General features: G+C 42.8%; 17 non-coding genes across 17 annotated transcripts; all 17 read left to right on the forward strand.

The window, feature by feature from the left end:
- Positions 1-807: 807 nt before the first annotated feature.
- Positions 808-971, forward strand: LOC133346251 (U1 spliceosomal RNA). The gene has a single exon (XR_009755519.1). It is a non-coding gene; the product is annotated as a U1 spliceosomal RNA (small nuclear RNA).
- Positions 972-2,266: 1,295 nt separating this feature from the next.
- Positions 2,267-2,430, forward strand: LOC133346263 (U1 spliceosomal RNA). Its single transcript, XR_009755529.1, has one exon. It is a non-coding gene; the product is annotated as a U1 spliceosomal RNA (small nuclear RNA).
- Positions 2,431-3,726: 1,296 nt separating this feature from the next.
- Positions 3,727-3,890, forward strand: LOC133346264 (U1 spliceosomal RNA). The gene has a single exon (XR_009755530.1). It is a non-coding gene; the product is annotated as a U1 spliceosomal RNA (small nuclear RNA).
- A 1,297-nt stretch (positions 3,891-5,187) lies between these two features.
- On the forward strand, positions 5,188-5,351 carry LOC133346265 (U1 spliceosomal RNA). Its single transcript, XR_009755531.1, has one exon. It is a non-coding gene; the product is annotated as a U1 spliceosomal RNA (small nuclear RNA).
- A 1,298-nt stretch (positions 5,352-6,649) lies between these two features.
- Positions 6,650-6,813, forward strand: LOC133346266 (U1 spliceosomal RNA). The gene has a single exon (XR_009755532.1). It is a non-coding gene; the product is annotated as a U1 spliceosomal RNA (small nuclear RNA).
- A 1,296-nt stretch (positions 6,814-8,109) lies between these two features.
- Positions 8,110-8,273, forward strand: LOC133346267 (U1 spliceosomal RNA). The gene has a single exon (XR_009755533.1). It is a non-coding gene; the product is annotated as a U1 spliceosomal RNA (small nuclear RNA).
- A 1,279-nt stretch (positions 8,274-9,552) lies between these two features.
- Positions 9,553-9,716, forward strand: LOC133346268 (U1 spliceosomal RNA). The gene has a single exon (XR_009755534.1). It is a non-coding gene; the product is annotated as a U1 spliceosomal RNA (small nuclear RNA).
- Positions 9,717-10,994: 1,278 nt separating this feature from the next.
- Positions 10,995-11,158, forward strand: LOC133346269 (U1 spliceosomal RNA). Its single transcript, XR_009755535.1, has one exon. It is a non-coding gene; the product is annotated as a U1 spliceosomal RNA (small nuclear RNA).
- A 1,296-nt stretch (positions 11,159-12,454) lies between these two features.
- LOC133346270 (U1 spliceosomal RNA) lies at positions 12,455-12,618 on the forward strand. The gene has a single exon (XR_009755536.1). It is a non-coding gene; the product is annotated as a U1 spliceosomal RNA (small nuclear RNA).
- Positions 12,619-13,914: 1,296 nt separating this feature from the next.
- On the forward strand, positions 13,915-14,078 carry LOC133346271 (U1 spliceosomal RNA). The gene has a single exon (XR_009755537.1). It is a non-coding gene; the product is annotated as a U1 spliceosomal RNA (small nuclear RNA).
- A 1,280-nt stretch (positions 14,079-15,358) lies between these two features.
- Positions 15,359-15,522, forward strand: LOC133346272 (U1 spliceosomal RNA). Its single transcript, XR_009755538.1, has one exon. It is a non-coding gene; the product is annotated as a U1 spliceosomal RNA (small nuclear RNA).
- Positions 15,523-16,817: 1,295 nt separating this feature from the next.
- LOC133346273 (U1 spliceosomal RNA) lies at positions 16,818-16,981 on the forward strand. The gene has a single exon (XR_009755539.1). It is a non-coding gene; the product is annotated as a U1 spliceosomal RNA (small nuclear RNA).
- A 1,296-nt stretch (positions 16,982-18,277) lies between these two features.
- On the forward strand, positions 18,278-18,441 carry LOC133346274 (U1 spliceosomal RNA). The gene has a single exon (XR_009755540.1). It is a non-coding gene; the product is annotated as a U1 spliceosomal RNA (small nuclear RNA).
- A 1,295-nt stretch (positions 18,442-19,736) lies between these two features.
- Positions 19,737-19,900, forward strand: LOC133346275 (U1 spliceosomal RNA). The gene has a single exon (XR_009755541.1). It is a non-coding gene; the product is annotated as a U1 spliceosomal RNA (small nuclear RNA).
- A 1,296-nt stretch (positions 19,901-21,196) lies between these two features.
- LOC133346276 (U1 spliceosomal RNA) lies at positions 21,197-21,360 on the forward strand. The gene has a single exon (XR_009755542.1). It is a non-coding gene; the product is annotated as a U1 spliceosomal RNA (small nuclear RNA).
- Positions 21,361-22,653: 1,293 nt separating this feature from the next.
- On the forward strand, positions 22,654-22,817 carry LOC133346277 (U1 spliceosomal RNA). Its single transcript, XR_009755543.1, has one exon. It is a non-coding gene; the product is annotated as a U1 spliceosomal RNA (small nuclear RNA).
- A 1,294-nt stretch (positions 22,818-24,111) lies between these two features.
- Positions 24,112-24,275, forward strand: LOC133346250 (U1 spliceosomal RNA). Its single transcript, XR_009755518.1, has one exon. It is a non-coding gene; the product is annotated as a U1 spliceosomal RNA (small nuclear RNA).
- Positions 24,276-24,322: the final 47 nt, after the last annotated feature.

Consider the following 24,322-nt stretch of genomic DNA (forward strand, 5'->3'; position numbering starts at 1 on the left):
GACATAGAAGTAAAAAGGACGTCATGATGACTAAGGCGTTATACGTGTTAAATGAAATAAGTCTGTGTCACCGCGGCCTTACAAATTGCACACAAATTCATGCAATGAATATCACGTCGCGGTCTGCTTTTCACTTGCAAGATTCAGATTTACTCAAATACACCCGTCCTTGGACGGGCAAAGCGCTAGTTGGAAATGTTTGGCCTGCTTTCGCAAACATATTTATGTTTTACAAAATGCACATATGGCAATATACTCATCAGTTGTGGAGTTAACATCAAAATAATTAAATGAAAGAACATGAACATTTATTTTCGTATGGGTCATGGAGACTGTTTGATCATACTTCGCCACTTTAGCCAGGGACTGGTTCAAATATCAGATTATGATGCTAGATGTGGCCAGGATTCTCATCGCCCTAAAAAACTAACAGAACCAGAGGTGAAAACCTCTAATCTAATAACACCACTTGTGTCATGAGCTAACATTACCCAGAATAAGTTTTTTAGGGGCTTTGCTCAAAAACCTGACCATCAGTTAAGTGTTTAATAATTTAAAAATGGTTAATTTCCTTTACAAATGAGCGTTTTAATCATATAGTTTTCATTTTTAACATTCATTTATTTCACTTTTATTTTTTATTACAGCCACGTAAAAGCTGGGCATAAAATTTTCGTGACTGCAGAAATTCACATTCTATGGTTCTTTACCGAAAGAACCATAGAATATGTAAAAGCCTTTGAAGGGCCCATAGAGTAAAGGTACAGAATTCTGGTTCGTATCGGGATAGTGGGAGCAACCCAACTCATACTTACCTGACAGGGGCGGCACCATGATCAGTTAGGTGGTCCTCCCAGGGCGAGGCTCATCCATTGCACTGCGGGTGGGTTGACCCCTGCGATTTCCCCAAATGCGGGAAACTCGACTGTGTAATTTGTGGTACTGGGGGACTGCGTTCGCGCTAACCCCCGATAATGAAAAAATATATATTTTAGGTCGCATTAAAGTTTTATAACATTCCAAAAATTGCACGCAGGAGCGATAATGGCGAAAGTCATTATTTTTTTGACTGCAGTGAGCCAGAACAAACTGTCGCCATCGTTAAACTAGTTACTACTATAATGAGCCATGAATTTCTGTGTGTCCCACGTGTGACGTCACTCCACGTTGGCCAGCCCCCCTCATTAATGATTATGAACAGGTGACGTCCTACACATGGTGCCCCGTCATTAATAACCATAAGCGGGTGACGTCACTCCACATCGAACAGCCCCCCTCATTAATAATCATGAAGAGGTGACTTCCTCCAAATGGACACTCCACCATTAATAATATTTGGCGGGTGACGTCACTCCACATGGGGGCGCGAGGTGCCTCCTCCCCCCTCCTCAACGTCAACTTACAACCCTCACTCCAAAGGCAGAACCCTCACGTCACGCGATCTCCGTGACGCTATTGAGACATAGAAGTAAAAAGGACGTCATGATGACTAAGGCGTTATACGTGTTAAATGAAATAAGTCTGTGTCACCGCGGCCTTACAAATTGCACACAAATTAATGCAATGAATATCACGTCGCGGTCTGCTTTTCACTTGCAAGATTCAGATTTACTCAAATACACCCGTCCTTGGACGGGCAAAGCGCTAGTTGGAAATGTTTGGCCAGCTTTCGCAAACATATTTATGTTTTACAAAATGCACATATGGCAATATACTCATCAGTTGTGGAGTTAACATCAAAATAATTAAATGAAAGAACATGAACATTTATTTTCGTATGGGTCATGGAGACTGTTTGATCATACTTCGCCACTTTAGCCAGGGACTGGTTCAAATATCAGATTATGATGCTAGATGTGGCCAGGATTCTCATCGCCCTAAAAAACTAACAGAACCAGAGGTGAAAACCTCTAATCTAATAACACCACTTGTGTCATGAGCTAACATTACCCAGAATAAGTTTTTTAGGGGCTTTGCTCAAAAACCTGACCATCAGTTAAGTGTTTAATAATTTAAAAATGGTTAATTTCCTTTACAAATGAGCGTTTTAATCATATAGTTTTCATTTTTAACATTCATTTATTTCACTTTTATTTTTTATTACAGCCACGTAAAAGCTGGGCATAAAATTTTCGTGACTGCAGAAATTCACATTCTATGGTTCTTTACCGAAAGAACCATAGAATATGTAAAAGCCTTTGAAGGGCCCATAGAGTAAAGGTACAGAATTCTGGTTCGTATCGGGATAGTGGGAGCAACCCAACTCATACTTACCTGACAGGGGCGGCACCATGATCAGTTAGGTGGTCCTCCCAGGGCGAGGCTCATCCATTGCACTGCGGGTGGGTTGACCCCTGCGATTTCCCCAAATGCGGGAAACTCGACTGTGTAATTTGTGGTACTGGGGGACTGCGTTCGCGCTATCCCCCGATAATAATGAAAAAATATATATTTTAGTCGCATTAAAGTTTTATAACATGCCAAAAATTGCGCGCAGGAGCGATAATGGCGAAAGTCATTATTTTTTTGACTGCAGTGAGCCAGAACAAACTGTTGCCATCGTTAAACTAGTTACTACTATACTGAGCCATGAATGTCTGTGTGTCCCACGTGTGACGTCACTCCACGTTGGCCAGCCCCCCTCATTAATGATTATGAACAGGTGACGTCCTACACATGGTGCCCCGTCATTAATGACCATAAGCGGGTGACGTCACTCCACATCGAACAGCCCCCCTCATTAATAATCATGAAGAGGTGACTTCCTCCAAATGGACACTCCACCATTAATAATATTTGGCGGGTGACGTCACTCCACATGGGGGCGCGAGGTGCCTCCTCCCCCCTCCTCAGCGTCAACTTACAACCCTCACTCCAAAGGCAGAACCCTCACGTCACGCGATCTCCGTAACGCTATTGAGACATAGAAGTAAAAGGACGTCATGATGACTAAGGCGTTATACGTGTTAAATGAAATAAGTCTGTGTCACCGCGGCCTTACAAATTGCACACAAATTAATGCAATGAATATCACGTCGCGGTCTGCTTTTCACTTGCAAGATTCAGATTTACTCAAATACACCCGTCCTTGGACGGGCAAAGCGCTAGTTGGAAATGTTTGGCCAGCTTTCGCAAACATATTTATGTTTTACAAAATGCACATATGGCAATATACTCATCAGTTGTGGAGTTAACATCAAAATAATTAAATGAAAGAACATGAACATTTATTTTCGTATGGGTCATGGAGACTGTTTGATCATACTTCGCCACTTTAGCCAGGGACTGGTTCAAATATCAGATTATGATGCTAGATGTGGCCAGGATTCTCATCGCCCTAAAAAACTAACAGAACCAGAGGTGAAAACCTCTAATCTAATAACACCACTTGTGTCATGAGCTAACATTACCCAGAATAAGTTTTTTAGGGGCTTTGCTCAAAAACCTGACCATCAGTTAAGTGTTTAATAATTTAAAAATGGTTAATTTCCTTTACAAATGAGCGTTTTAATCATATAGTTTTCATTTTTAACATTCATTTATTTCACTTTTATTTTTTATTACAGCCACGTAAAAGCTGGGCATAAAATTTTCGTGACTGCAGAAATTCACATTCTATGGTTCTTTACCGAAAGAACCATAGAATATGTAAAAGCCTTTGAAGGGCCCATAGAGTAAAGGTACAGAATTCTGGTTCGTATCGGGATAGTGGGAGCAACCCAACTCATACTTACCTGACAGGGGCGGCACCATGATCAGTTAGGTGGTCCTCCCAGGGCGAGGCTCATCCATTGCACTGCGGGTGGGTTGACCCCTGCGATTTCCCCAAATGCGGGAAACTCGACTGTGTAATTTGTGGTACTGGGGGACTGCGTTCGCGCTATCCCCCGATAATAATGAAAAAATATATATTTTAGTCGCATTAAAGTTTTATAACATGCCAAAAATTGCGCGCAGGAGCGATAATGGCGAAAGTCATTATTTTTTTGACTGCAGTGAGCCAGAACAAACTGTTGCCATCGTTAAACTAGTTACTACTATACTGAGCCATGAATGTCTGTGTGTCCCACGTGTGACGTCACTCCACGTTGGCCAGCCCCCCTCATTAATGATTATGAACAGGTGACGTCCTACACATGGTGCCCCGTCATTAATAACCATAAGCGGGTGACGTCACTCCACATCGAACAGCCCCCCTCATTAATAATCATGAAGAGGTGACTTCCTCCAAATGGACACTCCACCATTAATAATAATTAGCGGGTGACGTCACTCCACATGGGGGCGCGAGGTGCCTCCTCCCCCCTCCTCAGCGTCAACTTACCACCCTCACTCTAAAGGCAGAACCCTCACGTCACGCGATCTCCGTAACGCTATTGAGACATAGAAGTAAAAGGACGTCATGATGACTAAGGCGTTATACGTGTTAAATGAAATAAGTCTGTGTCACCGCGGCCTTACAAATTGCACACAAATTCATGCAATGAATATCACGTCGCGGTCTGCTTTTCACTTGCAAGATTCAGATTTACTCAAATACACCCGTCCTTGGACGGGCAAAGCGCTAGTTGGAAATGTTTGGCCTGCTTTCGCAAACATATTTATTTTTTACAAAATGCACATGTGGCAATATACTCATCAGTTGTGGAGTTAACATCAATAATGATTAAATGAAAGAACATGATAATTTATTTTCGCATGGGTCAAGGAGACTGTTTGATCATACTTCGCCACTTTGCCAGGGACTGGTTCAAATATCAGATTATGATGCTAGATGTGGCCAGGATTCTCATCGCCCTACAAAACTTACAGAACCAGAGGTGAAAACCTCTAATCTAGTAACGCCACTTGTGTCGTGAGCTAACATTACCCAGAATAAGTTTTTTAGGGGCTTTGCCCAAAAACCTGACCGTCAGTTAAGTGTTTAATAATTAAAAAATGGTTAATTTCCTTTACAAATTAGCGTTTTAATCATATAGTTTTCATTTTTAACATTCATTTATTTCACTTTTATTTTTTATTACAGCCACGTAAAAGCTGGGCATTAAAATTTTCGTGACTGCAGAAATTCACATTCTATGGTTCTTTACCGAAAGAACCATAGAATATGTAAAAGCCTTTGAAGGGCCCATAGAGTAAAGGTACAGGATTCTGGTTCGTATCGGGATAGTGGGAGCAACCCAACTCATACTTACCTGACAGGGGCGGCACCATGATCAGTTAGGTGGTCCTCCCAGGGCGAGGCTCATCCATTGCACTGCGGGTGGGTTGACCCCTGCGATTTCCCCAAATGCGGGAAACTCGACTGTGTAATTTGTGGTACTGGGGGACTGCGTTCGCGCTATCCCCCGATAATAATGAAAAAATATATATTTTAGGCGCATTAAAGTTTTATAACATTCCAAAAATTGCACGCAGGAGCGATAATGGCGAAAGTCATTATTTTTTTGACTGCAGTGAGCCAGAACAAACTGTTGCCATCGTTAACTAGTTACTACTATAATGAGCCATGAATGTCTGTGTGTCCCACGTGTGACGTCACTCCACGTTGGCCAGCCCCCCTCATTAATGATTATGAACAGGTGACGTCCTACACATGGTGCCCCGTCATTAATGACCATACGCGGGTGACGTCACTCCACATCGAACAGCCCCCCTCATTAATAATCATGAAGAGGTGACTTCCTCCAAATGGACACTCCACCATTAATAATATTTGGCGGGTGACGTCACTCCACATGGGGGCGCGAGGTGCCTCCTCCCCCCTCCTCAGCGTCAACTTACAACCCTCACTCTAAAGGCAGAACCCTCACGTCACGCGATCTCCGTAACGCTATTGAGACATAGAAGTAAAAGGACGTCATGATGACTAAGGCGTTATACGTGTTAAATGAAATAAGTCTGTGTCACCGCGGCCTTACAAATTGCACACAAATTCATGCAATGAATATCACGTCGCGGTCTGCTTTTCACTTGCAAGATTCAGATTTACTCAAATACACCCGTCCTTGGACGGGCAAAGCGCTAGTTGGAAATGTTTGGCCTGCTTTCGCAAACATATTTATTTTTTACAAAATGCACATGTGGCAATATACTCATCAGTTGTGGAGTTAACATCAATAATGATTAAATGAAAGAACATGATAATTTATTTTCGCATGGGTCAAGGAGACTGTTTGATCATACTTCCCCACTTTGGGCCAGGGACTGGTTCAAATATCAGTTTATGATGCTAGATGTGGCCAGGATTCTCATCGCCCGACAAAACTTACAGAACCAGAGGTGAAAACCTCTAATCTAGTAACGCCACTTGTGTCGTGAGCTAACATTACCCAGAATACGTTTTTTAGGGGCTTTGCCCAAAAACCTGACCGTCAGTTAAGTGTTTAATACTAAAAAAAAATGGTTAATTTCCTTTACAAATTAGCGTTTTAATCATGTAGTTTTCATTTTTAACATTCATTTAGTTCACTTTTATTTTTTATTGCAGCCACGTAACAGCTGGGCTTAAAATTTTCGTGACTGCAAAAATTCACATTCTATGGTTCTTTACCGAAAGAACCATAGAATATGTAAAACCTTTGAAGGGCCCATAGAGTAAAGGTACAGGGTTCTGGTTCGTATCGGGATAGTGGGAGCAACCCAACTCATACTTACCTGACAGGGGCGGCACCATGATCAGTTAGGTGGTCCTCCCAGGGCGAGGCTCATCCATTGCACTGCGGGTGGGTTGACCCCTGCGATTTCCCCAAATGCGGGAAACTCGACTGTGTAATTTGTGGTACTGGGGGACTGCGTTCGCGCTATCCCCCGATAATAATGAAAAAATATATATTTCAGTCGCATTAAAGTTTTATAACATTCCAAAAGTTGCACGCAGGAGCGATGATGGCGAAAGTCATTATTTTTTTGACTGCAGTGAGCCAGAACAAACTGTTGCCATCGTTAAACTAGTTACTACTATAATGAGCCATGAATGTCTGTGTGTCCCACGTGTGACGTCACTCCACGTTGGCCAGCCCCCCTCATTAATGATTATGAACAGGTGACGTCCTACACATGGTGCCCCGTCATTAATAACCATAAGCGGGTGACGTCACTCCACATCGAACAGCCCCCCTCATTAATAATCATGAAGAGGTGACTTCCTCCAAATGGACACTCCACCATTAATAATAATTAGCGGGTGACGTCACTCCACATGGGGGCGCGAGGTGCCTCCTCCCCCCTCCTCAGCGTCAACTTACAACCCTCACTCTAAAGGCAGAACCCTCACGTCACGCGATCTCCGTAACGCTATTGAGACATAGAAGTAAAAGGACGTCATGATGACTAAGGCGTTATACGTGTTAAATGAAATAAGTCTGTGTCACCGCGGCCTTACAAATTGCACACAAATTCATGCAATGAATATCACGTCGCGGTCTGCTTTTCACTTGCAAGATTCAGATTTACTCAAATACACCCGTCCTTGGACGGGCAAAGCGCTAGTTGGAAATGTTTGGCCTGCTTTCGCAAACATATTTATTTTTTACAAAATGCACATGTGGCAATATACTCATCAGTTGTGGAGTTAACATCAATAATGATTAAATGAAAGAACATGATAATTTATTTTCGCATGGGTCATGGAGACTGTTTGATCATACTTCGCCACTTTGCCCAGGGACTGGTTCAAATATCAGATTATGATGCTAGATGTGGCCAGGATTCTCATCGCCCGACAAAACTTACAGAACCAGAGGTGAAAACCTCTAATCTAGTAACGCCACTTGTGTCGTGAGCTAACATTACCCAGAATACGTTTTTTAGGGGCTTTGCCCAAAAACCTGACCGTCAGTTAAGTGTTTAATACTAAAAAAATGGTTAATTTCCTTTACAAATTAGCGTTTTAATCATGTAGTTTTCATTTTTAACATTCATTTAGTTCACTTTTATTTTTTATTGCAGCCACGTAACAGCTGGGCTTAAAATTTTCGTGACTGCAAAAATTCACATTCTATGGTTCTTTACCGAAAGAACCATAGAATATGTAAAACCTTTGAAGGGCCCATAGAGTAAAGGTACAGGGTTCTGGTTCGTATCGGGATAGTGGGAGCAACCCAACTCATACTTACCTGACAGGGGCGGCACCATGATCAGTTAGGTGGTCCTCCCAGGGCGAGGCTCATCCATTGCACTGCGGGTGGGTTGACCCCTGCGATTTCCCCAAATGCGGGAAACTCGACTGTGTAATTTGTGGTACTGGGGGACTGCGTTCGCGCTATCCCCCGATAATAATGAAAAAATATATATTTCAGTCGCATTAAAGTTTTATAACATTCCAAAAGTTGCACGCAGGAGCGATGATGGCGAAAGTCATTATTTTTTTGACTGCAGTGAGCCAGAACAAACTGTTGCCATCGTTAAACTAGTTACTACTATAATGAGCCATGAATGTCTGTGTGTCCCACGTGTGACGTCACTCCACGTTGGCCAGCCCCCCTCATTAATGATTATGAACAGGTGACGTCCTACACATGGTGCCCCGTCATTAATAACCATAAGCGGGTGACGTCACTCCACATCGAACAGCCCCCCTCATTAATAATCATGAAGAATAATCATGAAGAGGTGACTTCCTCCAAATGGACACTCCACCACATGGGGGCGCGAGGTGCCTCCTCCCCCCTCCTCAGCGTCAACTTACAACCCTCACTCTAAAGGCAGAACCCTCACGTCACGCGATCTCCGTAACGCTATTGAGACATAGAAGTAAAAGGACGTCATGATGACTAAGGCGTTATACGTGTTAAATGAAATAAGTCTGTGTCACCGCGGCCTTACAAATTGCACACAAATTCATGCAATGAATATCACGTCGCGGTCTGCTTTTCACTTGCAAGATTCAGATTTACTCAAATACACCCGTCCTTGGACGGGCAAAGCGCTAGTTGGAAATGTTTGGCCTGCTTTCGCAAACATATTTATTTTTTACAAAATGCACATGTGGCAATATACTCATCAGTTGTGGAGTTAACATCAATAATGATTAAATGAAAGAACATGATAATTTATTTTCGCATGGGTCAAGGAGACTGTTTGATCATACTTCGCCACTTTGCCCAGGGACTGGTTCAAATATCAGATTATGATGCTAGATGTGGCCAGGATTCTCATCGCCCGACAAAACTTACAGAACCAGAGGTGAAAACCTCTAATCTAGTAACGCCACTTGTGTCGTGAGCTAACATTACCCAGAATAAGTTTTTTAGGGGCTTTGCCCAAAAACCTGACCGTCAGTTAAGTGTTTAATAATAAAAAAATGGTTAATTTCCTTTACAAATTAGCGTTTTAATCATATAGTTTTCATTTTTAACATTCATTTATTTCACTTTTATTTTTTATTACAGCCACGTAAAAGCTGGGCTTAAAATTTTCGTGACTGCAGAAATTCACATTCTATGGTTCTTTACCGAAAGAACCATAGAATATGTAAAAGCCTTTGAAGGGCCCATAGAGTAAAGGTACAGGGTTCTGGTTCGTATCGGGATAGTGGGAGCAACCCAACTCATACTTACCTGACAGGGGCGGCACCATGATCAGTTAGGTGGTCCTCCCAGGGCGAGGCTCATCCATTGCACTGCGGGTGGGTTGACCCCTGCGATTTCCCCAAATGCGGGAAACTCGACTGTGTAATTTGTGGTACTGGGGGACTGCGTTCGCGCTATCCCCCGATAATAATGAAAAAATATATATTTTAGTCGCATTAAAGTTTTATAACATGCCAAAAATTGCGCGCAGGAGCGATAATGGCGAAAGTCATTATGTTTTTTGACTGCAGTTAGCCAGAACAAACTGTTGCCATCGTTAAGCTAGTTACTACTATAATGAGCCATGAATGTCTGTGTGTCCCTCGTGTGACGTCACTCCACGTCGGCCAGCCCCCCTCATTAATGATCATGAACAGGTGACGTCCTCCACATGGTGCCCCGTCATTAATAACCATAAGCGGGTGACGTCACTCCACATCGAACAGCCCCCCTCATTAATAATCATGAAGAATAATCATGAAGAGGTGACTTCCTCCAAATGGACACTCCACCACATGGGGGCGCGAGGTGCCTCCTCCCCCCTCCTCAGCGTCAACTTACAACCCTCACTCTAAAGGCAGAACCCTCACGTCACGCGATCTCCGTAACGCTATTGAGACATAGAAGTAAAAGGACGTCATGATGACTAAGGCGTTATACGTGTTAAATGAAATAAGTCTGTGTCACCGCGGCCTTACAAATTGCACACAAATTCATGCAATGAATATCACGTCGCGGTCTGCTTTTCACTTGCAAGATTCAGATTTACTCAAATACACCCGTCCTTGGACGGGCAAAGCGCTAGTTGGAAATGTTTGGCCTGCTTTCGCAAACATATTTATTTTTTACAAAATGCACATGTGGCAATATACTCATCAGTTGTGGAGTTAACATCAATAATGATTAAATGAAAGAACATGATAATTTATTTTCGCATGGGTCAAGGAGACTGTTTGATCATACTTCGCCACTTTGCCAGGGACTGGTTCAAATATCAGATTATGATGCTAGATGTGGCCAGGATTCTCATCGCCCGACAAAATTTACAGAACCAGAGGTGAAAACCTCTAATCTAGTAACGCCACTTGTGTCGTGAGCTAACATTACCCAGAATAAGTTTTTAGGGGCTTTGCCCAAAAACCTGACCGTCAGTTAAGTGTTTAATAGTTAAAAAATGGTTAATTTCCTTTACAAATTAGCGTTTTAATCATATAGTTTTCATTTTTAACATTCATTTATTTCACTTTTATTTTTTATTACAGCCACGTAAAAGCTGGGCATAAAATTTTCGTGACTGCAGAAATTCACATTCTATGGTTCTTTACCGAAAGAACCATAGAATATGTAAAAGCCTTTGAAGGGCCCATAGAGTAAAGGTACAGAATTCTGGTTCGTATCGGGATAGTGGGAGCAACCCAACTCATACTTACCTGACAGGGGCGGCACCATGATCAGTTAGGTGGTCCTCCCAGGGCGAGGCTCATCCATTGCACTGCGGGTGGGTTGACCCCTGCGATTTCCCCAAATGCGGGAAACTCGACTGTGTAATTTGTGGTACTGGGGGACTGCGTTCGCGCTATCCCCCGATAATAATGAAAAAATATATATTTAGTCGCATTAAAGTTTTATAACATGCCAAAAATTGCGCGCAGGAGCGATAATGACGAAAGTCATTATTTTTTTGACTGCAGTTAGCCAGAACAAACTGTTGAAATCGTTAAACTAGTTACTACTATAATGAGCCATGAATGTCTGTGTGTCCCTCGTGTGACGTCACTCCACGTCGGCCAGCCCCCCTCATTAATGATCATGAACAGGTGACGTCCTACACATGGTGCCCCGTCATTAATAACCATACGCGGGTGACGTCACTCCACATCGAACAGCCCCCCTCATTAATAATCATGAAGAGGTGACTTCCTCCAAATGGACACTCCACCATTAATAATATTTGGCGGGTGACGTCACTCCACATGGGGGCGCGAGGTGCCTCCTCCCCCCTCCTCAGCGTCAACTTACAACCCTCACTCTAAAGGCAGAACCCTCACGTCACGCGATCTCCGTAACGCTATTGAGACATAGAAGTAAAAGGACGTCATGATGACTAAGGCGTTATACGTGTTAAATGAAATAAGTCTGTGTCACCGCGGCCTTACAAATTGCACACAAATTCATGCAATGAATATCACGTCGCGGTCTGCTTTTCACTTGCAAGATTCAGATTTACTCAAATACACCCGTCCTTGGACGGGCAAAGCGCTAGTTGGAAATGTTTGGCCTGCTTTCGCAAACATATTTATTTTTTACAAAATGCACATGTGGCAATATACTCATCAGTTGTGGAGTTAACATCAATAATGATTAAATGAAAGAACATGATAATTTATTTTCGCATGGGTCAAGGAGACTGTTTGATCATACTTCGCCACTTTGCCCAGGGACTGGTTCAAATATCAGATTATGATGCTAGATGTGGCCAGGATTCTCATCGCCCGACAAAAATTACAGAACCAGAGGTGAAAACCTCTAATCTAGTAACGCCACTTGTGTCGTGAGCTAACATTACCCAGAATAAGTTTTTTAGGGGCTTTGCCCAAAAACCTGACCGTCAGTTAAGTGTTTAATAATTAAAAAATGGTTAATTTCCTTTACAAATTAGCGTTTTAATCATATAGTTTTCATTTTTAACATTCATTTATTTCACTTTTATTTTTTATTACAGCCACGTAAAAGCTGGGCTTAAAATTTTCGTGACTGCAGAAATTCACATTCTATGGTTCTTTACCGAAAGAACCATAGAATATGTAAAAGCCTTTGAAGGGCCCATAGAGTAAAGGTACAGGGTTCTGGTTCGTATCGGGATAGTGGGAGCAACCCAACTCATACTTACCTGACAGGGGCGGCACCATGATCAGTTAGGTGGTCCTCCCAGGGCGAGGCTCATCCATTGCACTGCGGGTGGGTTGACCCCTGCGATTTCCCCAAATGCGGGAAACTCGACTGTGTAATTTGTGGTACTGGGGGACTGCGTTCGCGCTATCCCCCGATAATAATGAAAAAATATATATTTTAGTCGCATTAAAGTTTTATAACATGCCAAAAATTGCGCGCAGGAGCGATAATGGCGAAAGTCATTATTTTTTTGACTGCAGTGAGCCAGAACAAACTGTTGCCATCGTTAAACTAGTTACTACTATAATGAGCCATGAATGTCTGTGTGTCCCTCGTGTGACGTCACTCCACGTCGGCCAGCCCCCCTCATTAATGATTATGAACAGGTGACGTCCTACACATGGTGCCCCGTCATTAATAACCATAAGCGGGTGACGTCACTCCACATCGAACAGCCCCCCTCATTAATAATCATGAAGAGGTGACTTCCTCCAAATGGACACTCCACCATTAATAATATTGGCGGGTGACGTCACTCCACATGGGGGCGCGAGGTGCCTCCTCCCCCCTCCTCAGCGTCAACTTACAACCCTCACTCTAAAGGCAGAACCCTCACGTCACGCGATCTCCGTAACGCTATTGAGACATAGAAGTAAAAGGACGTCATGATGACTAAGGCGTTATACGTGTTAAATGAAATAAGTCTGTGTCACCGCGGCCTTACAAATTGCACACAAATTCATGCAATGAATATCACGTCGCGGTCTGCTTTTCACTTGCAAGATTCAGATTTACTCAAATACACCCGTCCTTGGACGGGCAAAGCGCTAGTTGGAAATGTTTGGCCTGCTTTCGCAAACATATTTATTTTTTACAAAATGCACATGTGGCAATATACTCATCAGTTGTGGAGTTAACATCAATAATGATTAAATGAAAGAACATGATAATTTATTTTCGCATGGGTCAAGGAGACTGTTTGATCATACTTCGCCACTTTGCCCAGGGACTGGTTCAAATATCAGATTATGATGCTAGATGTGGCCAGGATTCTCATCGCCCGACAAAAATTACAGAACCAGAGGTGAAAACCTCTAATCTAGTAACGCCACTTGTGTCGTGAGCTAACATTACCCAGAATAAGTTTTTTAGGGGCTTTGCCCAAAAACCTGACCGTCAGTTAAGTGTTTAATAATTAAAAAATGGTTAATTTCCTTTACAAATTAGCGTTTTAATCATATAGTTTTCATTTTTAACATTCATTTATTTCACTTTTATTTTTTATTACAGCCACGTAAAAGCTGGGCTTAAAATTTTCGTGACTGCAGAAATTCACATTCTATGGTTCTTTACCGAAAGAACCATAGAATATGTAAAAGCCTTTGAAGGGCCCATAGAGTAAAGGTACAGGGTTCTGGTTCGTATCGGGATAGTGGGAGCAACCCAACTCATACTTACCTGACAGGGGCGGCACCATGATCAGTTAGGTGGTCCTCCCAGGGCGAGGCTCATCCATTGCACTGCGGGTGGGTTGACCCCTGCGATTTCCCCAAATGCGGGAAACTCGACTGTGTAATTTGTGGTACTGGGGGACTGCGTTCGCGCTATCCCCCGATAATAATGAAAAAATATATATTTTAGTCGCATTAAAGTTTTATAACATGCCAAAAATTGCGCGCAGGAGCGATAATGGCGAAAGTCATTATGTTTTTTGACTGCAGTTAGCCAGAACAAACTGTTGCCATCGTTAAGCTAGTTACTACTATAATGAGCCATGAATGTCTGTGTGTCCCTCGTGTGACGTCACTCCACGTCGGCCAGCCCCCCTCATTAATGATCATGAACAGGTGACGTCCTCCACATGGTGCCCCGTCATTAATAACCATAAGCGGGTGACGTCACTCCACATCGAACAGCCCCCCTCATTAATAATCATGAAGAATAATCATGAAGAGGTGACTTCCTCCAAATGGACACTCCACCACATGGGGGCGCGAGGTGCCTCCTCCCCCCTCCTCAGCGTCAACTTACAACCCTCACTCTAAAGGCAGAACCCTCACGTCACGCGATCTCCGTAACGCTATTGAGACATAGAAGTAAAAGGACGTCATGATGACTAAGGCGTTATACGTGTTAAATGAAATAAGTCTGTGTCACCGCGGCCTTACAAATTGCACACAAATTCATGCAATGAATATCACGTCGCGGTCTGCTTTTCACTTGCAAGATTCAGATTTACTCAAATACACCCGTCCTTGGACGGGCAAAGCGCTAGTTGGAAATGTTTGGCCTGCTTTCGCAAACATATTTATTTTTTACAAAATGCACATGTGGCAATATACTCATCAGTTGTGGAGTTAACATCAATAATGATTAAATGAAAGAACATGATAATTTATTTTCGCATGGGTCAAGGAGACTGTTTGATCATACTTCGCCACTTTGCCCAGGGACTGGTTCAAATATCAGATTATGATGCTAGATGTGGCCAGGATTCTCATCGCCCGACAAAAATTACAGAACCAGAGGTGAAAACCTCTAATCTAGTAACGCCACTTGTGTCGTGAGCTAACATTACCCAGAATAAGTTTTTAGGGGCTTTGCCCAAAAACCTGACCGTCAGTTAAGTGTTTAATAGTTAAAAAATGGTTAATTTCCTTTACAAATTAGCGTTTTAATCATATAGTTTTCATTTTTAACATTCATTTATTTCACTTTTATTTTTTATTACAGCCACGTAAAAGCTGGGCATTAAAATTTTCGTGACTGCAGAAATTCACATTCTATGGTTCTTTACCGAAAGAACCATAGAATATGTAAAAGCCTTTGAAGGGCCCATAGAGTAAAGGTACAGGGTTCTGGTTCGTATCGGGATAGTGGGAGCAACCCAACTCATACTTACCTGACAGGGGCGGCACCATGATCAGTTAGGTGGTCCTCCCAGGGCGAGGCTCATCCATTGCACTGCGGGTGGGTTGACCCCTGCGATTTCCCCAAATGCGGGAAACTCGACTGTGTAATTTGTGGTACTGGGGGACTGCGTTCGCGCTATCCCCCGATAATAATGAAAAAATATATATTTTAGGCGCATTAAAGTTTTATAACATTCCAAAAATTGCACGCAGGAGCGATAATGGCGAAAGTCATTATTTTTTTGACTGCAGTGAGCCAGAACAAACTGTTGCCATCGTTAAACTAGTTACTACTATACTGAGCCATGAATGTCTGTGTGTCCCACGTGTGACGTCACTCCACGTTGGCCAGCCCCCCTCATTAATGATTATGAACAGGTGACGTCCTACACATGGTGCCCCGTCATTAATAACCATAAGCGGGTGACGTCACTCCACATCGAACAGCCCCCCTCATTAATAATCATGAAGAGGTGACTTCCTCCAAATGGACACTCCACCATTAATAATATTGGCGGGTGACGTCACTCCACATGGGGGCGCGAGGTGCCTCCTCCCCCCTCCTCAGCGTCAACTTACAACCCTCACTCTAAAGGCAGAACCCTCACGTCACGCGATCTCCGTAACGCTATTGAGACATAGAAGTAAAAGGACGTCATGATGACTAAGGCGTTATACGTGTTAAATGAAATAAGTCTGTGTCACCGCGGCCTTACAAATTGCACACAAATTCATGCAATGAATATCACGTCGCGGTCTGCTTTTCACTTGCAAGATTCAGATTTACTCAAATACACCCGTCCTTGGACGGGCAAAGCGCTAGTTGGAAATGTTTGGCCTGCTTTCGCAAACATATTTATTTTTTACAAAATGCACATGTGGCAATATACTCATCAGTTGTGGAGTTAACATCAATAATGATTAAATGAAAGAACATGATAATTTATTTTCGCATGGGTCAAGGAGACTGTTTGATCATACTTCCCCACTTTGGCCAGGGACTGGTTCAAATATCAGTTTATGATGCTAGATGTGGCCAGGATTCTCATCGCCCGACAAAACTTACAGAACCAGAGGTGAAAACCTCTAATCTAGTAACGCCACTTGTGTCGTGAGCTAACATTACCCAGAATACGTTTTTTAGGGGCTTTGCCCAAAAACCTGACCGTCAGTTAAGTGTTTAATAGTAAAAAAATGGTTAATTTCCTTTACAAATTAGCGTTTTAATCATGTAGTTTTCATTTTTAACATTCATTTAGTTCACTTTTATTTTTTATTGCAGCCACGTAACAGCTGGGCTTAAAATTTTCGTGACTGCAAAAATTCACATTCTATGGTTCTTTACCGAAAGAACCATAGAATATGTAAAACCTTTGAAGGGCCCATAGAGTAAAGGTACAGGGTTCTGGTTCGTATCGGGATAGTGGGAGCAACCCAACTCATACTTACCTGACAGGGGCGGCACCATGATCAGTTAGGTGGTCCTCCCAGGGCGAGGCTCATCCATTGCACTGCGGGTGGGTTGACCCCTGCGATTTCCCCAAATGCGGGAAACTCGACTGTGTAATTTGTGGTACTGGGGGACTGCGTTCGCGCTATCCCCCGATAATAATGAAAAAATATATATTTCAGTCGCATTAAAGTTTTATAACATTCCAAAAATTGCACGCAGGAGCGATAATGGCGAAAGTCATTATTTTTTTGACTGCAGTGAGCCAGAACAAACTGTTGCCATCGTTAAACTAGTTACTACTATACTGAGCCATGAATGTCTGTGTGTCCCACGTGTGACGTCACTCCACGTTGGCCAGCCCCCCTCATTAATGATTATGAACAGGTGACGTCCTACACATGGTGCCCCGTCATTAATAACCATAAGCGGGTGACGTCACTCCACATCGACCAGCCCCCCTCATTAATAATCATGAAGAGGTGACTTCCTCCAAATGGACACTCCACCATTAATAATATTTGGCGGGTGACGTCACTCCACATGGGGGCGCGAGGTGCCTCCTCCCCCCTCCTCAGCGTCAACTTACAACCCTCACTCTAAAGGCAGAACCCTCACGTCACGCGATCTCCGTAACGCTATTGAGACATAGAAGTAAAAGGACGTCATGATGACTAAGGCGTTATACGTGTTAAATGAAATAAGTCTGTGTCACCGCGGCCTTACAAATTGCACACAAATTCATGCAATGAATATCACGTCGCGGTCTGCTTTTCACTTGCAAGATTCAGATTTACTCAAATACACCCGTCCTTGGACGGGCAAAGCGCTAGTTGGAAATGTTTGGCCTGCTTTCGCAAACATATTTATTTTTTACAAAATGCACATGTGGCAATATACTCATCAGTTGTGGAGTTAACATCAATAATGATTAAATGAAAGAACATGATAATTTATTTTCGCATGGGTCAAGGAGACTGTTTGATCATACTTCGCCACTTTGCCCAGGGACTGGTTCAAATATCAGATTATGATGCTAGATGTGGCCAGGATTCTCATCGCCCGACAAAACTACAGAACCAGAGGTGAAAACCTCTAATCTAGTAACGCCACTTGTGTCGTGAGCTAACATTACCCAGAATAAGTTTTTTAGGGGCTTTGCTCAAAAACCTGACCATCAGTTAAGTGTTTAATAATTTAAAAATGGTTAATTTCCTTTACAAATGAGCGTTTTAATCATATAGTTTTCATTTTTAACATTCATTTATTTCACTTTTATTTTTTATTACAGCCACGTAAAAGCTGGGCATAAAATTTTCGTGACTGCAGAAATTCACATTCTATGGTTCTTTACCGAAAGAACCATAGAATATGTAAAAGCCTTTGAAGGGCCCATAGAGTAAAGGTACAGAGTTCTGGTTCGTATCGGGATAGTGGGAGCAACCCAACTCATACTTACCTGACAGGGGCGGCACCATGATCAGTTAGGTGGTCCTCCCAGGGCGAGGCTCATCCATTGCACTGCGGGTGGGTTGACCCCTGCGATTTCCCCAAATGCGGGAAACTCGACTGTGTAATTTGTGGTACTGGGGGACTGCGTTCGCGCTATCCCCCGATAATAATGAAAAAATATATATTTTAGGCGCATTAAAGTTTTATAACATTCCAAAAATTGCACGCAGGAGCGATAATGGCGAAAGTCATTATTTTTTTGACTGCAGTGAGCCAGAACAAACTGTCGCCATCGTTAGACTAGTTACTACTATAATGAGCCATGAATGTCTGTGTGTCCCACGTGTGACGTCACTCCACGTTGGCCAGCCCCCCTCATTAATGATTATGAACAGGTGACGTCCTACACATGGTGCCCCGTCATTAATACCATATAGCGGGTGACGTCACTCCACATCGAACAGCCCCCCTCATTAATAATCATGAAGAGGTGACTTCCTCCAAATGGACACTCCACCATTAATAATATTAGCGGGTGACGTCACTCCACATGGGGGCGCGAGGTGCCTCCTCCCCCCTCCTCAGCGTCAACTTACAACCCTCACTCTAAAGGCAGAACCCTCACGTCACGCGATCTCCGTAACGCTATTGAGACATAGAAGTAAAAGGACGTCATGATGACTAAGGCGTTATACGTGTTAAATGAAATAAGTCTGTGTCACCGCGGCCTTACAAATTGCACACAAATTCATGCAATGAATATCACGTCGCGGTCTGCTTTTCACTTGCAAGATTCAGATTTACTCAAATACACCCGTCCTTGGACGGGCAAAGCGCTAGTTGGAAATGTTTGGCCAGCTTTCGCAAACATATTTATGTTTTACAAAATGCACATATGGCAATATACTCATCAGTTGTGGAGTTAACATCAAAATAATTAAATGAAAGAACATGATAATTTATTTTCGCATGGGTCAAGGAGACTGTTTGATCATACTTCCCCACTTTGGCCAGGGACTGGTTCAAATATCAGTTTATGATGCTAGATGTGGCCAGGATTCTCATCGCCCGACAAAACTTACAGAACCAGAGGTGAAAACCTCTAATCTATTAACGCCACTTGTGTCGTGAGCTAACATTACCCAGAATACGTTTTTTAGGGGCTTTGCCCAAAAACCTGACCGTCAGTTAAGTGTTTAATAATTAAAAAATGGTTAATTTCCTTTACAAATGAGCGTTTTAATCATATAGTTTTCATTTTTAACATTCATTTATTTCACTTTTATTTTTTATTACAGCCACGTAAAAGATGGGCTTAAAATTTTCGTGACTGCAAAAATTCACATTCTATGGTTCTTTACCGAAAGAACCATAGAATATGTAAAAGCCTTTGAAGGGCCCATAGAGTAAAGGTACAGAATTCTGGTTCGTATCGGGATAGTGGGAGCAACCCAACTCATACTTACCTGACAGGGGCGGCACCATGATCAGTTAGGTGGTCCTCCCAGGGCGAGGCTCATCCATTGCACTGCGGGTGGGTTGACCCCTGCGATTTCCCCAAATGCGGGAAACTCGACTGTGTAATTTGTGGTACTGGGGGACTGCGTTCGCGCTATCCCCCGATAATAATGAAAAAATATATATTTTAGTCGCATTAAAGTTTTATAACATTCCAAAAATTGCACGCAGGAGCGATAATGGCGAAAGTCATTATTTTTTTGACTGCAGTGAGCCAGAACAAACTGTTGCCATCGTTAAACTAGTTACTACTATACTGAGCCATGAATGTCTGTGTGTCCCACGTGTGACGTCACTCCACGTTGGCCAGCCCCCCTCATTAATGATTATGAACAGGTGACGTCCTACACATGGTGCCCCGTCATTAATAACCATAAGCGGGTGACGTCACTCCACATCGACCAGCCCCCCTCATTAATAATCATGAAGAGGTGACTTCCTCCAAATGGACACTCCACCATTAATAATATTTGGCGGGTGACGTCACTCCACATGGGGGCGCGAGGTGCCTCCTCCCCCCTCCTCAGCGTCAACTTACAACCCTCACTCCAAAGGCAGAACCCTCACGTCACGCGATCTCCGTAACGCTATTGAGACATAGAAGTAAAAGGACGTCATGATGACTAAGGCGTTATACGTGTTAAATGAAATAAGTCTGTGTCACCGCGGCCTTACAAATTGCACACAAATTCATGCAATGAATATCACGTCGCGGTCTGCTTTTCACTTGCAAGATTCAGATTTACTCAAATACACCCGTCCTTGGACGGGCAAAGCGCTAGTTGGAAATGTTTGGCCTGCTTTCGCAAACATATTTATTTTTTACAAAATGCACATGTGGCAATATACTCATCAGTTGTGGAGTTAACATCAATAATGATTAAATGAAAGAACATGATAATTTATTTTCGCATGGGTCAAGGAGACTGTTTGATCATACTTCGCCACTTTGCCAGGGACTGGTTCAAATATCAGATTATGATGCTAGATGTGGCCAGGATTCTCATCGCCCTAAAAAACTAACAGAACCAGAGGTGAAAACCTCTAATCTAATAACACCACTTGTGTCATGAGCTAACATTACCCAGAATAAGTTTTTTAGGGGCTTTGCTCAAAAACCTGACCATCAGTTAAGTGTTTAATAATTTAAAAATGGTTAATTTCCTTTACAAATGAGCGTTTTAATCATATAGTTTTCATTTTTAACATTCATTTATTTCACTTTTATTTTTTATTACAGCCACGTAAAAGCTGGGCATAAAATTTTCGTGACTGCAGAAATTCACATTCTATGGTTCTTTACCGAAAGAACCATAGAATATGTAAAAGCCTTTGAAGGGCCCATAGAGTAAAGGTACAGGGTTCTGGTTCGTATCGGGATAGTGGGAGCAACCCAACTCATACTTACCTGACAGGGGCGGCACCATGATCAGTTAGGTGGTCCTCCCAGGGCGAGGCTCATCCATTGCACTGCGGGTGGGTTGACCCCTGCGATTTCCCCAAATGCGGGAAACTCGACTGTGTAATTTGTGGTACTGGGGGACTGCGTTCGCGCTATCCCCCGATAATAATGAAAAAATATATATTTTAGGCGCATTAAAGTTTTATAACATTCCAAAAATTGCACGCAGGAGCGATAATGGCGAAAGTCATTATTTTTTTGACTGCAGTGAGCCAGAACAAACTGTCGCCATCGTTAAACTAGTTACTACTATAATGAGCCATGAATGTCTGTGTCCCACGTGTGACGTCACTCCACGTTGGCCAGCCCCCCTCATAATGATCATGAACAGGTGACGTCCTCCACATGGTGCCCCGTCATTAATAACCATAGCGGGTGACGTCACTCCACATCGAACAGCCCCCCTCATTAATAATCATGAAGAGGTGACTTCCTCCAAATGGACACTCCACCATTAATAATATTAGCGGGTGACGTCACTCCACATGGGGGCGCGAGGTGCCTCCTCCCCCCTCCTCAGCGTCAACTTACAACCCTCACTCCAAAGGCAGAACCCTCACGTCACGCGATCTCCGTAACGCTATTGAGACATAGAAGTAAAAGGACGTCATGATGACTAAGGCGTTATACGTGTTAAATGAAATAAGTCTGTGTCACCGCGGCCTTACAAATTGCACACAAATTCATGCAATGAATATCACGTCGCGGTCTGCTTTTCACTTGCAAGATTCAGATTTACTCAAATACACCCGTCCTTGGACGGGCAAAGCGCTAGTTGGAAATGTTTGGCCTGCTTTCGTAAACATATTTATTTTTTACAAAATGCACATGTGGCAATATACTCATCAGTTGTGGAGTTAACATCAATAATGATTAAATGAAAGAACATGATAATTTATTTTCGCATGGGTCAAGGAGACTGTTTGATCATACTTCGCCACTTTGCCCAGGGACTGGTTCAAATATCAGATTATGATGCTAGATGTGGCCAGGATTCTCATCGCCCTACAAAACTACAGAACCAGAGGTGAAAACCTCTAATCTAATAACACCACTTGTGTCATGAGCTAACATTACCCAGAATAAGTTTTTTAGGGGCTTTGCTCAAAAACCTGACCAGTCAGTTAAGTGTTTAATAATTAAAAAATGGTTAATTTCCTTTACAAATGAGCGTTTTTATCATATAGTTTTCATTTTTAACATTCATTTATTTCACTTTTATTTTTTATTACAGCCACGTAAAAGCTGGGCATAAAATTTTCGTGACTGCAGAAATTCACATTCTATGGTTCTTTACCGAAAGAACCATAGAATATGTAAAAGCCTTTGAAGGGCCCATAGAGTAAAGGTACAGGAATTCTGGTTCGTATCGGGATAGTGGGAGCAACCCAACTCATACTTACCTGACAGGGGCGGCACCATGATCAGTTAGGTGGTCCTCCCAGGGCGAGGCTCATCCATTGCACTGCGGGTGGGTTGACCCCTGCGATTTCCCCAAATGCGGGAAACTCGACTGTGTAATTTGTGGTACTGGGGGACTGCGTTCGCGCTATCCCCCGATAATAATGAAAAAATATATATTTTAGGCGCATTAAAGTTTTATAACATTCCAAAAATTGCACGCAGGAGCGATAATGGCGAAAGTCATTATTTTTTTTACTGCAGTGAGCCAGAACAAACTGTCGCCATCGTTAAACTAGTTACTACTATAATGAGCCATGAATGTCTGTGTCCCACGTGTGACGTCACTCCACGTTGGCCAGCCCCCCTCATTAATGATTATGAACAGGTGACGTCCTACACATGGTGCCCCGTCATTAATAACCATAAGCGGGTGACGTCACTCCACATCGAACAGCCCCCCTCATTAATAATCATGAAGAGGTGACTTCCTCCAAATGGACACTCCACCATTAATAATAATTAGCGGGTGACGTCACTCCACATGGGGGCGCGAGGTGCCTCCTCCCCCCTCCTCAGCGTCAACTTACAACCCTCACTCCAAAGGCAGAACCCTCACGTCACGCGATCTCCGTAACGCTATTGAGACATAGAAGTAAAAGGACGTCATGATGACTAAGGCGTTATACGTGTTAAATGAAATAATTCTGTGTCACCGCGGCCTTACAAATTGCACACAAATTCATGCAATGAATATCACGTCGCGGTCTGCTTTTCACTTGCAAGATTCAGATTTACTCAAATACACCCGTCCTTGGACGGGCAAAGCGCTAGTTGGAAATGTTTGGCCTGCTTTCGCAAGCATATTTATTTTTTAGAAAATGCACGTGGCAATACACTCATCAGTTGTGGAGTTAACATCAATAACGATTAAATGAAAGAACATGATAATTTATTTTCGCATGGGTCAAGGAGACTGTTTGATCATACTTCCCCACTTTGGCCAGGGACTGGTTCAAATATCAGTTTATGATGCTAGATGTGGCCAGGATTCTCATCGCCCGACAAAACTTACAGAACCAGAGGTGAAAACCTCTAATCTAGTAACGCCACTTGTGTCGTGAGCTAACATTACCCAGAATACGTTTTTTAGGGGCTTTGCCCAAAAACCTGACCGTCAGTTAAGTGTTTAATACTAAAAAAATGGTTAATTTCCTTTACAAATTAGCGTTTTAATCATGTAGTTTTCATTTTTAACATTCATTTAGTTCACTTTTATTTTTTATTGCAGCCACGTAAAAGCTGGGCTTAAAATTTTCGTGACTGCAAAAATTCACATTCTATGGTTCTTTACCGAAAGAACCATAGAATATGTAAAAGCCTTTGAAGGGCCCATAGAGTAAAGGTACAGGAATTCTGGTTCGTATCGGGATAGTGGGAGCAACCCAACTCATACTTACCTGACAGGGGCGGCACCATGATCAGTTAGGTGGTCTTCCCAGGGCGAGGCTCATCCATTGCACTGCGGGTGGGTTGACCCCTGCGATTTCCCCAAATGCGGGAAACTCGACTGTGTAATTTGTGGTACTGGGGGACTGCGTTCGCGCTATCCCCCGATAATAATGAAAAAATATATATTTCAGTCGCATTAAAGTTTTATAAC

Source organism: Lethenteron reissneri, chromosome 23, assembly GCF_015708825.2.
Source record: "Lethenteron reissneri isolate LAM-NWPU_2019-01 chromosome 23, ASM1570882v1, whole genome shotgun sequence".
Classification (NCBI taxonomy): domain Eukaryota; kingdom Metazoa; phylum Chordata; class Hyperoartia; order Petromyzontiformes; family Petromyzontidae; genus Lethenteron; species Lethenteron reissneri.